This window comes from Aegilops tauschii, chromosome 1 (genome assembly GCF_002575655.3).
Source record: "Aegilops tauschii subsp. strangulata cultivar AL8/78 chromosome 1, Aet v6.0, whole genome shotgun sequence".
NCBI classification, from domain to species: Eukaryota; Viridiplantae; Streptophyta; class Magnoliopsida; order Poales; family Poaceae; genus Aegilops; species Aegilops tauschii.
In genome coordinates this window covers 432,976,240-432,987,659 of record NC_053035.3, presented here as the reverse complement: position 1 = coordinate 432,987,659, position 11,420 = coordinate 432,976,240, and positions in this window count along the sequence as shown.

Below are 11,420 nucleotides of genomic sequence, written 5' to 3'. Positions count from 1 at the left end.
GGTTGGATGCCCAAAATCTTAATGCAAAAGAACGTCACTTTATATTGCCACTTGTGATAAAGACCTTTATTATGCAGTCCGCCGCTTTTATTTCTTCCCTATCACAAGTTCGTATAAAGCTTATTTTCTTCGCACTAATAGATCATACATATTTAGAGAGCAATTTTTATTGCATGCACCGATGACAACTTGAAGGATCTTACTCAATCCATAGGTAGGTATAGTGGACTCTCATGGCAACACTAGTTTAAGGGATGTTTGGAAGCACAAGTAGTATTTCTACTTGGTGCAAAGAATTTGGCTAGCATGAGAGGGAAAGGCAAGCTCAACATGTTGGATGATCCAGGACAATATAACGTTTCGGATATAGGAAAACATAACTCATTAAGTTGTCTTCCTTGTCCAACATCAACTTTTTAGCATGTCATATTTTAATGAGTGGTCACAATTATAAAAGATTTCCAAGATAGTATATTTATATGTGAAATCTCTCTTCCTTCAATATTCTTTCATGAATTGTTCAAGTGACCAATTCAATGTTTGCTAACCTTCAATAAATTTACCACCTCTACATCTTATATGTGAAGTCATTACTCCCCATGGGATAAGCATATGAAACATATATAATTTCAGATTTATGATATTCAATTCATTCAACCATTATACTCATAGGATATACGTGAAGCACGTGAGTAAATGACACACTACTCAAAAAAGATATAAGTAAAGAACACTGAGTAGTCAAATAATTCACTAGCCATGGGAGGGTTCTTTTTCATTCAAGATTTCAGATCCAATGATTGTATTCAAACATCAAGTAAAATTGAAAATACGCTCCAAGCAAAACACATATCATGTGACGAATAAAAATATAGCTCCGAGTAAGGTATACCGATAGTTTTGAAGACGAAAGAGGGGATGCCTTCCGGGGCATCCCCAAGCTTAGGCGCTTGAGTCTTCCTTGAATATTACCTTGGGGTGCCTTGGGCATCCCCAAGCTTAGGGTCTTTCCACTCCTTATTCTCCTCATATCGATATCTCACCCAAAGCTTGAAAACTTCAATCACACAAAACTTAACGGAACTTCGTGAGATGGGTTAGTATGATAAAGAGTAAACCATTCACTTTGGTACTGTCAAAGACAAGGTTCATAATTGTTCTCACACAATTCCTACTGTACCATATCATTTCGACAATTTATATTGAGAAATATAAGCCATAGAAACTAGAAAACAAGCAAACTATGGAATGAAAACAGAATCTGTCAGAAACAGAACAGTCTGTAATGATCTGAACAGAAACCATACTTATGCTACTCCAAAAATTATGAAATAAATTGGTGGACGTGAGGAATTTTTCTATTAATCTTCTTCAAAAAGAATCAACTCCAAAGCACTCTTCTGTAAAAAATGACAGCTAATCTCGTGAGCGCAAAGTTTCTGTTTTTTACAGCAAGATCACATTAACTTTCACCCAAGTCTTCCCAAATGTCTTGCTTGGCACTTTATTGAAACAAAAGCTACAAAACATGATTACTAAAGTATCTTAATCATGTAAACACACAAAAACAGAAAGGGTAAATATTGGGTTGTCTCCCAACAAGCGCTTTTCTTTAATGCCTTTTAGCTAGGCATGATGATTTCAATGATGCTCACATAAAAGATTGAGTTGAAACATAAAGAGAGCATCATGAAGAATATGACTAGCATATTTAAATCTAACCCACTTCCTATGCCTAGGGATTTTGTGAGCACATAATTTATAGGAACAAGAATCAACTAGCATAGGAAGGCAAAACAAGTATAACTTCAAAACTTTAAGCACATAGAGAGGAAACTTGATATTATTGCTACTCCTACAAGCATATATTCCTCCCTCATAATAATTTTCAGTAGCATCATGAATGAGTTCAACAATATAACCATCACATAAAGCATTCTTTTCATGATCTACAAGCATAGAAATTTTTCTACTCTCCATATAAGCATAATTCTTCTCATTCGGAATAGTGGGATCACTAATTCCTAAAGTTGACACTTTTCCAAATCCGCTTTAGATGATAGTATTATTCATACTCCAAAAGATATAAGTGAATTTCATGGATCATTCTACAATTAATATAGACTAACCAATATCCAAGCTCAGAATATGTAAGTGAAGCACACGAAGCATTCTATAAAACCATACTCAAAAGATTTAAGTGAAGCACAAAGAGCAATCCTATAAGATCATACTTAAAAGATATAAGTGAAGCACATAAAGTATTCTATAAATAAATGAAGGGCTATCTCATGCTAGCATGGTTCTTAAAGAAAAAAAAGGAAAACACAAAGGACACAAATCATGTGAACAAAACAAAAACCGAGGTATACCGATATTTGTTGAAGAAGAAAGATGGGATGCCAACCGGGGCATCCCCAAGCTTAGATGCTTGAGTATCCTTTGAAATATTTACTTGGGGTGCCTTGGGAATCCCCAAGCTTGAACTCTTGCCTCTCTTAATTCTTCTCATATTGATAGCTCCTCGATCTTCGAACACTTCATCCACACTAAACTTTAACAAAAACTTTGTGAGATCCATTAGTATAATAAAGCAAACTACCACTTTAAGGTACTATAATGAACTCATTCTTTATTTATATTGGTGTTAAACCTACTTTATTCCAACTTCTCTATGGTTCATACCCCCCGATACTAGCCATAGATTCATCAAAATAAGCAAACAACACGCGAAAAACAGAATCTGTCAAAAACAGGACAGTCTGTAGTAATCTGGAAGTTTAGTAAACTTCTGTAAATCCAAAAATTATGAAATAAATTTGAAAATTTGAAAATTTTGTACATAAGTAATTTGCAAAAAGTTTCAGACCCATTTGACCTTCCAGTAAAAAATTTAAAATCACGCGCTACAGCCAAAGTTTATGTTTTTGTTCTGCACGTAGCAAACAAGCAATCTAATCATCCTAAAACCCAAGCTTGGCACATTATTTTTATAATACAATGGATATACACAAAGGGGTTAATTATTTACAGAGAAACTTCCATGAAATTTTTTACATTGTTTCCATGAGCATGAACACAAGTGCTCAAGGTCGACCCTCACTTCTTCAATGCATAACTTTCCAATCACTTCTCTTTTTGAAAAACTTTTTAGGCATGAGAAGCAAGTAAATCTTTTTTTGTATTTTCATTCTTTTAAATTTTTTTGTATGTTTCACACACAACTAAACAGAAACGAAAAGGTAAAACAAAATCTACTTAGTGAAGAAAGCAAACAAGCACACACGAGAATATCAACCCCACGCTATTGCTCCTCGGCAATGGCGCCAGAAAAGAGCTTGATAATCCCCAAGTGCAGGGAATCATCATAGCAATTCCCAAAGGTGGAAGTGATAAGTATGGAGTGTCGAACCCACAAGGATCTAAAGTTAAGATCAATATTCTCTCAAGTCCTATCTGCCACTGATACGACTCTACGTACACCGAACGTTTGCTTCCAACTAGAAACGAGAAATAAGACTACGTTGTGGGTATGAAGAGGATAACTTTGCATGATATCGGAGAGCTAAAACATAAAAGTAGGTGCTGTTATCATAAAGTTAGAATATATTACTAAATATTATAAATAGCGAGTGCGGTATAATGATGGATCGGTGTGCGGAATTGTCCTAGGTAATTGTTAACAAGACCGGTAATCACTATTGCAATTTCATATGAGGGAGAGGCATAAGCTAACATACTTTCTCTTCTTGGATCGTATGCACTTATGATTGGAACTCTAGCAAGCATCCGCAACTACTAAAGATCATTAAGATAAACCCAACAATAGCATTAAAGTATCAAGTCCCCTTTTATCCCATACGCGACAACCTCCTTACTCGGGTGTATGCTTCTGTCAGTCAAGCCACCCACTATAAGCGAATCATGAACGTATTGCAACACCCTACAGCAGGAATCCCTCACGCTTGCACGACACGGAGGGCACAATAGGACAGCACCAAAATAAAACATACAACTCATACCAATCTAGATCCTCAATCGACCCAAAGACAAAAGATATCTACTCAAAACATCATAGGATGGCAACACATCATTGGATCATAATATGTGGCATAAAGCACCATGTTCAAGTAGGGATTGCAGCGGGGTGCGGGAGAGTGGACCGCGTAAAAGAGATGAGATGGTGATGATGATGGTGATGTTGATGAAGACGATCACCGCGGCGATGATTCCCCTCCCGATGGCACTCCGGCGCCACCGAGAGAGAGGAGGAGAGGTTCGCCCCCTCGTGCTTCCTCCTCCATTGCCTCCCCCCTAGATGGGGAGAGGTTCAACCTCTGGTCCTTGGCCTTCATGGCGATGATGGCCCCTCCGGGATCCTCCTCCATGGCCTCCGGTGATGATGGCCCCCTCCGGTAGGGTGCCAGAGAGGGCCTAGATTGATTTCTCGTGGCTACAGAAGCTTGCGGTGGCGGAACTTCCGATCTAGGTTAATTCCCGAAGGTTTCTGTATTTATAGGAGAAGTTGGCGTTGATTTCATGTCAGGGGGACTCTCAAGGAGTCCACGAGGCACAAGGGCGCGCCCAGCGGGGTGGGCGCCCCCCCACCCTCGTGGGCCCCCCGGGACTCCCCTCCGGTAGATTTTGGTTCAGGTATTTTTCATATTTTCCAAAAAAAATCTCCGTTGATTTTTATCGCATTCCGAGAACTTTTATTTCTGCACAAAAACAACACCACGGTAGTTCTGCTGAAAACAGCGTCAGTCCGGGTTATTTCTAGTCAAATCATACCAAAATCATATAAAACTGTCGTAAACATGGCATTAATACTTCATAAATTATAGATACGTTGGAGACATATCAAGGCTTCAGCACAAACATGTACATTGGCACCGGTGTCAATTAACTAATCAGGAGATTGAAATACTGAAAAGATGGTAGGAAGAATATTGTACCCAGATTCCTTCATATCAGTGTCACCGATGACAACATTAACGGACTTGCCGCTCTTCTCATGTTTGTGCTCCTCAAAGCGGTTAGGACTCTTCGGAGCCCAGTGATTGGTATCACCGCAGACATGGAAAAGTCCCTTCCCCTTCTTGTGAGAATTCTTTTTGAAGTTGGTAGAATGTGACGGCTTGTTCTTTGTGTCAAACTTGCGTTTGCCTTGAGTTTTGTTCTTGTTGTTTTTGAGCTTGTTGGGCTGGAAGTTCTTCTTCTGTACCATGTGGGCACTAGAAGCTCCTTCAGCAACTCGAGCACGTGTATCCTTTGCTCTCGCCTTCTCTTCAACATCAAGAGTACCAATGAGATCCGCAATGGAAAACTCCTGTCACTTGTGTTTCAGGGAAGTAGCAAAATTGTTCCACGAAGGTGGAAGCTTGGCAATGATTCCCCCAGCAACAAATTTGTCCGGCAACACACACTTAAAGTACTCAAGTTCCTTGGCGAGTGACTGTATCTCATGAGCCTGCTGTACAACAGAGCGCTCATCAGTCATCTTGTAGTCATAGAATTGCTCCATGACGTACAACTCGCTGCTGGCGTCCGAGGCACCAAATTTGGCCTCGAGCGCAGCCCACATGTCCTTGCCGTTGTCAAACGACATATACGAATCCACAATGGAATCATCAAGAACACTCAAAAGAGCTCCTTTAAAGAGAGTATCGATCTTCTCAAAACCTTACAGCTGTGCTGGATTAAGATCACCCTCAGGATTGCCCTTAGTGGCGTCATAGCAGCACATGGTCTGAAACCAGTAGTCTGCTCTTGTGCGCCACCTCTTATATTGCACCTCCTTAAAGGCAGGCGGCTTCAAATGCACAGCAAAACCACTCGGAGTAAATTGCCTATAATCAGGTTTTTGGAATGTTGAAAATATGAGCAAATTACTACGAGATTTAATCTGAATAAACAGATGATAAATCATGACAGCACTAGCAGCGATTAAACTAATCATGCAAACTAGCATAGTAGAAGAACAAATCACATCTAGGGCACATACTAGAGACATGAATTCTACCACGATTTCGAACAAGAAGGATAGAATCACATATGGTGCAGCGGGAGCAGCACCGCCGGCGTTGACGTTGTCAGCCATGTCGTCGAGGATGAGGTTGCTGAGGTCGGGGAAGAAGACGTCGTTGGCGAAGTCGTCGCTGCCAGCAGTCGCGCGAGTGCACTCCCCAAAAACCTGCTCGCCCCTCTCCCATACAGGATCACGGGAGGCGGGGTTTCGGAGGCCTGCTGTCCCTTCTTGCGATGCACGCCGAAAGGAGGGATGGAGAAGACTTGCTTGGCAGCACAATGATCTGGAACGGTGGTGCGAAACCATATGATACGGCGGCGGCTAGGGTAGACGTCTGCCTGACTATATAGTGCGGGCCCGGTAGGTCGTGGGAGTAAACCCCACGTCCGAGTCGCGATCCAAAAGAATCTGAAAGGATCAAGAAGAGGTGTCTAGAGGGGGGTGAATAGACTCTTAGCAAGAATAGTGGAAGTTTTTAATTTCTTTAAGTTGAGGTGGAGGTTTAGCACAAGTTTGAACATTCACAATACATATCAAGCACGCATGACAAGAGTATATGAGCAGCGGAAAGTAAAGCATGAAATTTGCAAGAATGTAAAGGGATGGGATTGGAGTGTGCAAACGCAATTGGAGACATGGAGATTTTTGGCGTGGTTCTGATAGGTGGTGCTATCGTACATCCACGTTGATGGAGACTTCAACCCACGAAGGGTAATGGTTGCGCGAGTCCACGGAGGGCTCCACCCACGAAGGGTCCACTAAGAAGCAACCTTGTCTATCCCACCATGGCCATCGCCCCCGAAGGACTTGCCTCACTAGGGTAGATCTTCACGAAGTAGGCGATCTCCTTGCCCGTACAAACTCCTTGGTTCAACTCCACAATCTTGACGGAGGCTCCCAAGTGACACCAAACCAATCTAGGAGGCACCACTCTCCAAAAGGTAATAGATGGTGTGTTGATGATGAACTCCTTGCTCTTGTGCTTCAAATGATAGTCTCCCCAACACTCAACTCTTTATCACAGATTTGGATTTGGTGGAAAGATGATTTGAGTGGAAAGCAAGTTGGAGAAGGCTAGAGATCAAGATTTATGTGGTTGGAATGGAATATCTTTACCTCAACACATGAGAAGGTGGTTCTCTCTCAGAAAATGTATGCTAGAAGTGTAGGCATGTTCTGATGGCTCTCCTCACGAATGAAGAGTGGGTGGAGGGGTATATATAGCCTCCACACAAATTCTAACCTTTACACACAAATCACAAACTCAGTGGGACCGAATCAAAAAACTCGGCCGGACCGATTTAGTTCATAATGTGACCGTTAGGCATTTCGGTGGGACCGATATGATCAACTCGGTGGGACCGATGTGCTAGGGTTAGGGTAAAACCTATCTCGGTTTGACCGATTACACAAACTCGATGGGACCGATTTTGGTAATAAGCTAACCAGAGAGTTGGTCAGGCAAACTCGGTGAGACCGATTACAAATCTCGGTAAGACGGATCTTATTGCAATAGGAACCAGAGAGTTTGCAAACCCATCTCGGTGAGACCGGGATCCCATCGGTGAGACCGAATTGATTAGGGTTTGTGGCAGTGGCTATGTCAAGTGAACTCGGTGGCGCCGGATAGAATGTTTCGGTGGGACCGAGTTTGACTTTTGGTTTGGGACATATGTGGATATGAGAAAGTGGTTGAGGGTTTTGGAGCATCTCACTAAGCACTTTGAGCAAGCAAGCCATTAAGCAACACCTCATCCCCTTTTAATAGTATTGACTTTCCTATGGACTCAATGTGATCTTGGATCACTAAAAGTGAAATGTAGAGTCTTGAGCTTTTGAGCTTGAGCCAATCCTTTGTCCTTAGCACCTTGAAGGGGTTCCACATCCTCTTGTCCACGCCACTCCATCTGTTGAACTTGTCTGAAATATTCTAGATAAAAACATTAGTCCAACAGGAGATATGTGGACATTAATTACCAAAACCACCCAGGGAGCACTTGTGCTTTCAATCTCCCCCTTTTTGGTAATTGATGACAACATACATCAAAGCTTTAGATAAAGATATAGAGAATAACAAGTTAAGCTTTGGAAGGACATGTAACATGTTGGAAATATGCCCTAGAGGCAATAATAAATAGGTTATTATTATATTTCCTTGTTCATGATAATCGTTTATTATCCATGCTAGAATTGTATTGATAGGAAACTCAGATGCATGTGTGGATACATAGACAACACCATGTCCCTAGTAAGCCTCTAGGAGACTAGCTCGTTGATCAATAGATGGTTACGGTTTCCTGACCATGGACATTGGATGTCATTGGTAACGGGATCACATCATTAGGAGAATGATGTGATGGACAAGACCCAATCCTAAGCCTAGCACAAGATCGTGTAGTTCGTTTGCTCAGAGCTTTTCTAATGTCAAGTATCAGTTCCTTAGACCATGAGATTGTGCAACTCCCGGATACCGTAGGAATGCTTTGGGTGTACCAAACGTCACAACGTAACTGGGTGACTATAAAGGTGCACTACAGGTATCTCCGAAAGTGTCTGTTGGGTTGGCACGAATCGAGACTGGGATTTGTCACTCCGTGTAAACGGAGAGGTATCTCTGGGCCCACTCGGTAGGACATCATCATAATGTGCACAGTGTGACCAAGGAGTTGATCACGGGATGATGTGAGTTACGGAACGAGTAAAGAGACTTGCCGGTAACGAGATTGAACAAGGTATCGGGATACCGACGATCGAATCTCGGGCAAGTAACATACCGATGGACAAAGGAATTGCATACGGGATTGATTGAATCCCCGACATCGTGGTTCATCCGATGAGATCATCATGGAACATGTGGGAGCCAACATGGGTATCCAGATCCCGCTGTTGGTTATTGACCGGAGAACGTCTCGGTCATGTCTGCATGGTTCCCGAACCCGTAGGGTCTACACGCTTAAGGTTCGATGACGCTAGGGTTATAGGGAAAGCATGTACATGGTTACCGAATGTTGTTCGGAGTCCCGGATGAGATCCCGGACGTCACGAGGAGTTCCGGAATGGTCCGGAGGTAAAGATTTTTATATGGGAAGTCCTGTTTTGGTCACCAGAAAAGTTTCGGGTGAAATCGGTAATGTACGGGGACCACCGGGAGGGTCCCGGGGGTCCACCAAGTGGGGCCACCAGCCCCAGAAGGCTGCGTGGGCCAAGTGTGGGAGGGGACCAGCCCCAGGTGGGCTGGTGCGCCCCCCCACCAAGGCCCAAGGCGCATGGGAGAGTGGGAGGGGGCAAACCCTAGGTCCAGATGGGCCTTAGGGCCCATCTAGTGGGGCGCCCCCCCTCTCCTCCCCTTGGCCGCCCCCCCTTGATGGGATCTAGGGCTGGCCGCCTCCTCTTGGGGGTGGAAACCCTAAGGGGGGCGCAGCCCCCTTCCCCCTATATATACTTAAGGTTTGGGCTGCCATACAGACACGAGAACGTCTCTCTTTCGGCGCAGCCCTTCCCCTCTCCCTCCTCCTCCTCTCCCGCGGTGCTTGGCGAAGCCCTGTGGGATTGCCACGCTCCGCCACCACCACCACACCGTCGTGCTGCTGCTGGACGGAGTCTTCCCCAACCTCTCCCTCTCTCTCCTTGCTGGATCAAGGCGTGGGAGACGTCACCGGGCTGCACGTGTGTTGAACGCGGAGGCGCCGTGGTTCGGTGCTTAGATCGGAATCAACCGCGATCTAAATCGCTACGAGTACGACTCCCTCATCCGCGTTCTTGCAACGCTTCCGCATCGCGATCTACAAGGGTATGTAGATGCACTCCCCTTCCCCTCGTTGCTAGATCACTCCATAGATTGATCTTGGTGATGCGTAGAAAATTTTGAATTTCTGCTACGTTCCCCAACAGTGGCATCATGAGCTAGGTCTATGCGTAGTTTCTATGCACGAGTAGAACACAAAGCAGTTGTGGGCGTAGATGTTGTCAATTCTTCTTGCTGCTACTAGTCTTATCTTGTTTCGGCGGCATTGTGGGATGAAGCGGCCCGGACCGACCTTACACGTACGCTTACGTGAGACAGGTTCCACCGACTGACATGCACTAGTTGCATAAGGTGGCTAGCGGGTGTCTGTCTCTCCCACTTTAGTCGGAACAGATTCGATGAAAAGGGTCCTTATGAAGGGTAAATAGAAATTGGCATATCACGTTGTGGTTTTACGTAGGTAAGAAACGTTCTTGCTAGAAACCTATACAAGCCACGTAAAAACTTGCAACAACAATTAGAGGAAGTCTAACTTGTTTTTGCAGCATGTGCTATGTGATGTGATATGGCCAGAAGATGTGATGAATGATATATGTGATGTATGAGATTGATCATATTCTTGTAATAGGAATCACGACTTGCATGTCGATGAGTATGACAACCGGCAGGAGCCATAGGAGTTGTCTTTATTTTTGTATGACCTGCGTGTCATTGAATAACGCCATGTAAATTACTTTACTTTATTGCTAAGCGCGTTAGCCATAGAAGTAGAAGTAATCGTTGGCGTGACAACTTCATGAAGACACAATGATGGAGATCATGATGATGGAGATCATGGTGTCATGCCGGTGACAAAGATGATCATGGTGCCCCGAAGATGGAGATCAAAGGAGCAAAATGATATTGGCCATATCATGTCACTATTTGATTGCATGTGATGTTTATCATGTTATGCATCTTATTTGCTTAGAACGACGGTAGTAAGTAAGATGATCCCTCACTAAAATTTCAAGAGACGTGTTTCCCCTAACTGTGCACCGTTGCAAAGGTTCGTTGTTTCAAAGCACCACGTGATGATCGGGTGTGATAGATTCTAACGTTCGAATACAACGGGTGTTGACGAGCCTAGCATGTACAGACATGGCCTCGGAACACATGCAAAACACTTAGGTTGACTTGATGAGCCTAGCATGTACAGACATGGCCTCGGAACACAAGAGACCGAAAGGTCGAACATGAGTCGTATAGTAGATACGATCAACATGGAGATGTTCACCGATGATGACTAGTCCGTCTCACGTGATGATCGGACACGGCCTAGTTTGATTCGGATCATGTATCACTTAGATGACTAGAGGGATGTCTATCTGAGTGGGAGTTCATTCAATAATCAGATGAACTTCATTATCATGAACATAGTCAAAAGTTCTTTGCAAATTATGTCATACGCTTTAGTTCTACTGTTTAAGATATGTTCCTAGAGAAAATTTAGTTGAAAGTTGGTAGTAGCAATTATGCGGACTGGGTCCGTAAACTGAGGACTGTCCTCATTGCTGCACAGAAGGCTTATGTCCTTAATGCACCGCTCGGTGTGCTGAACCTCAGCGTCGTCTTTAGATGTTGCGGAACATCTGACATACACGTTTT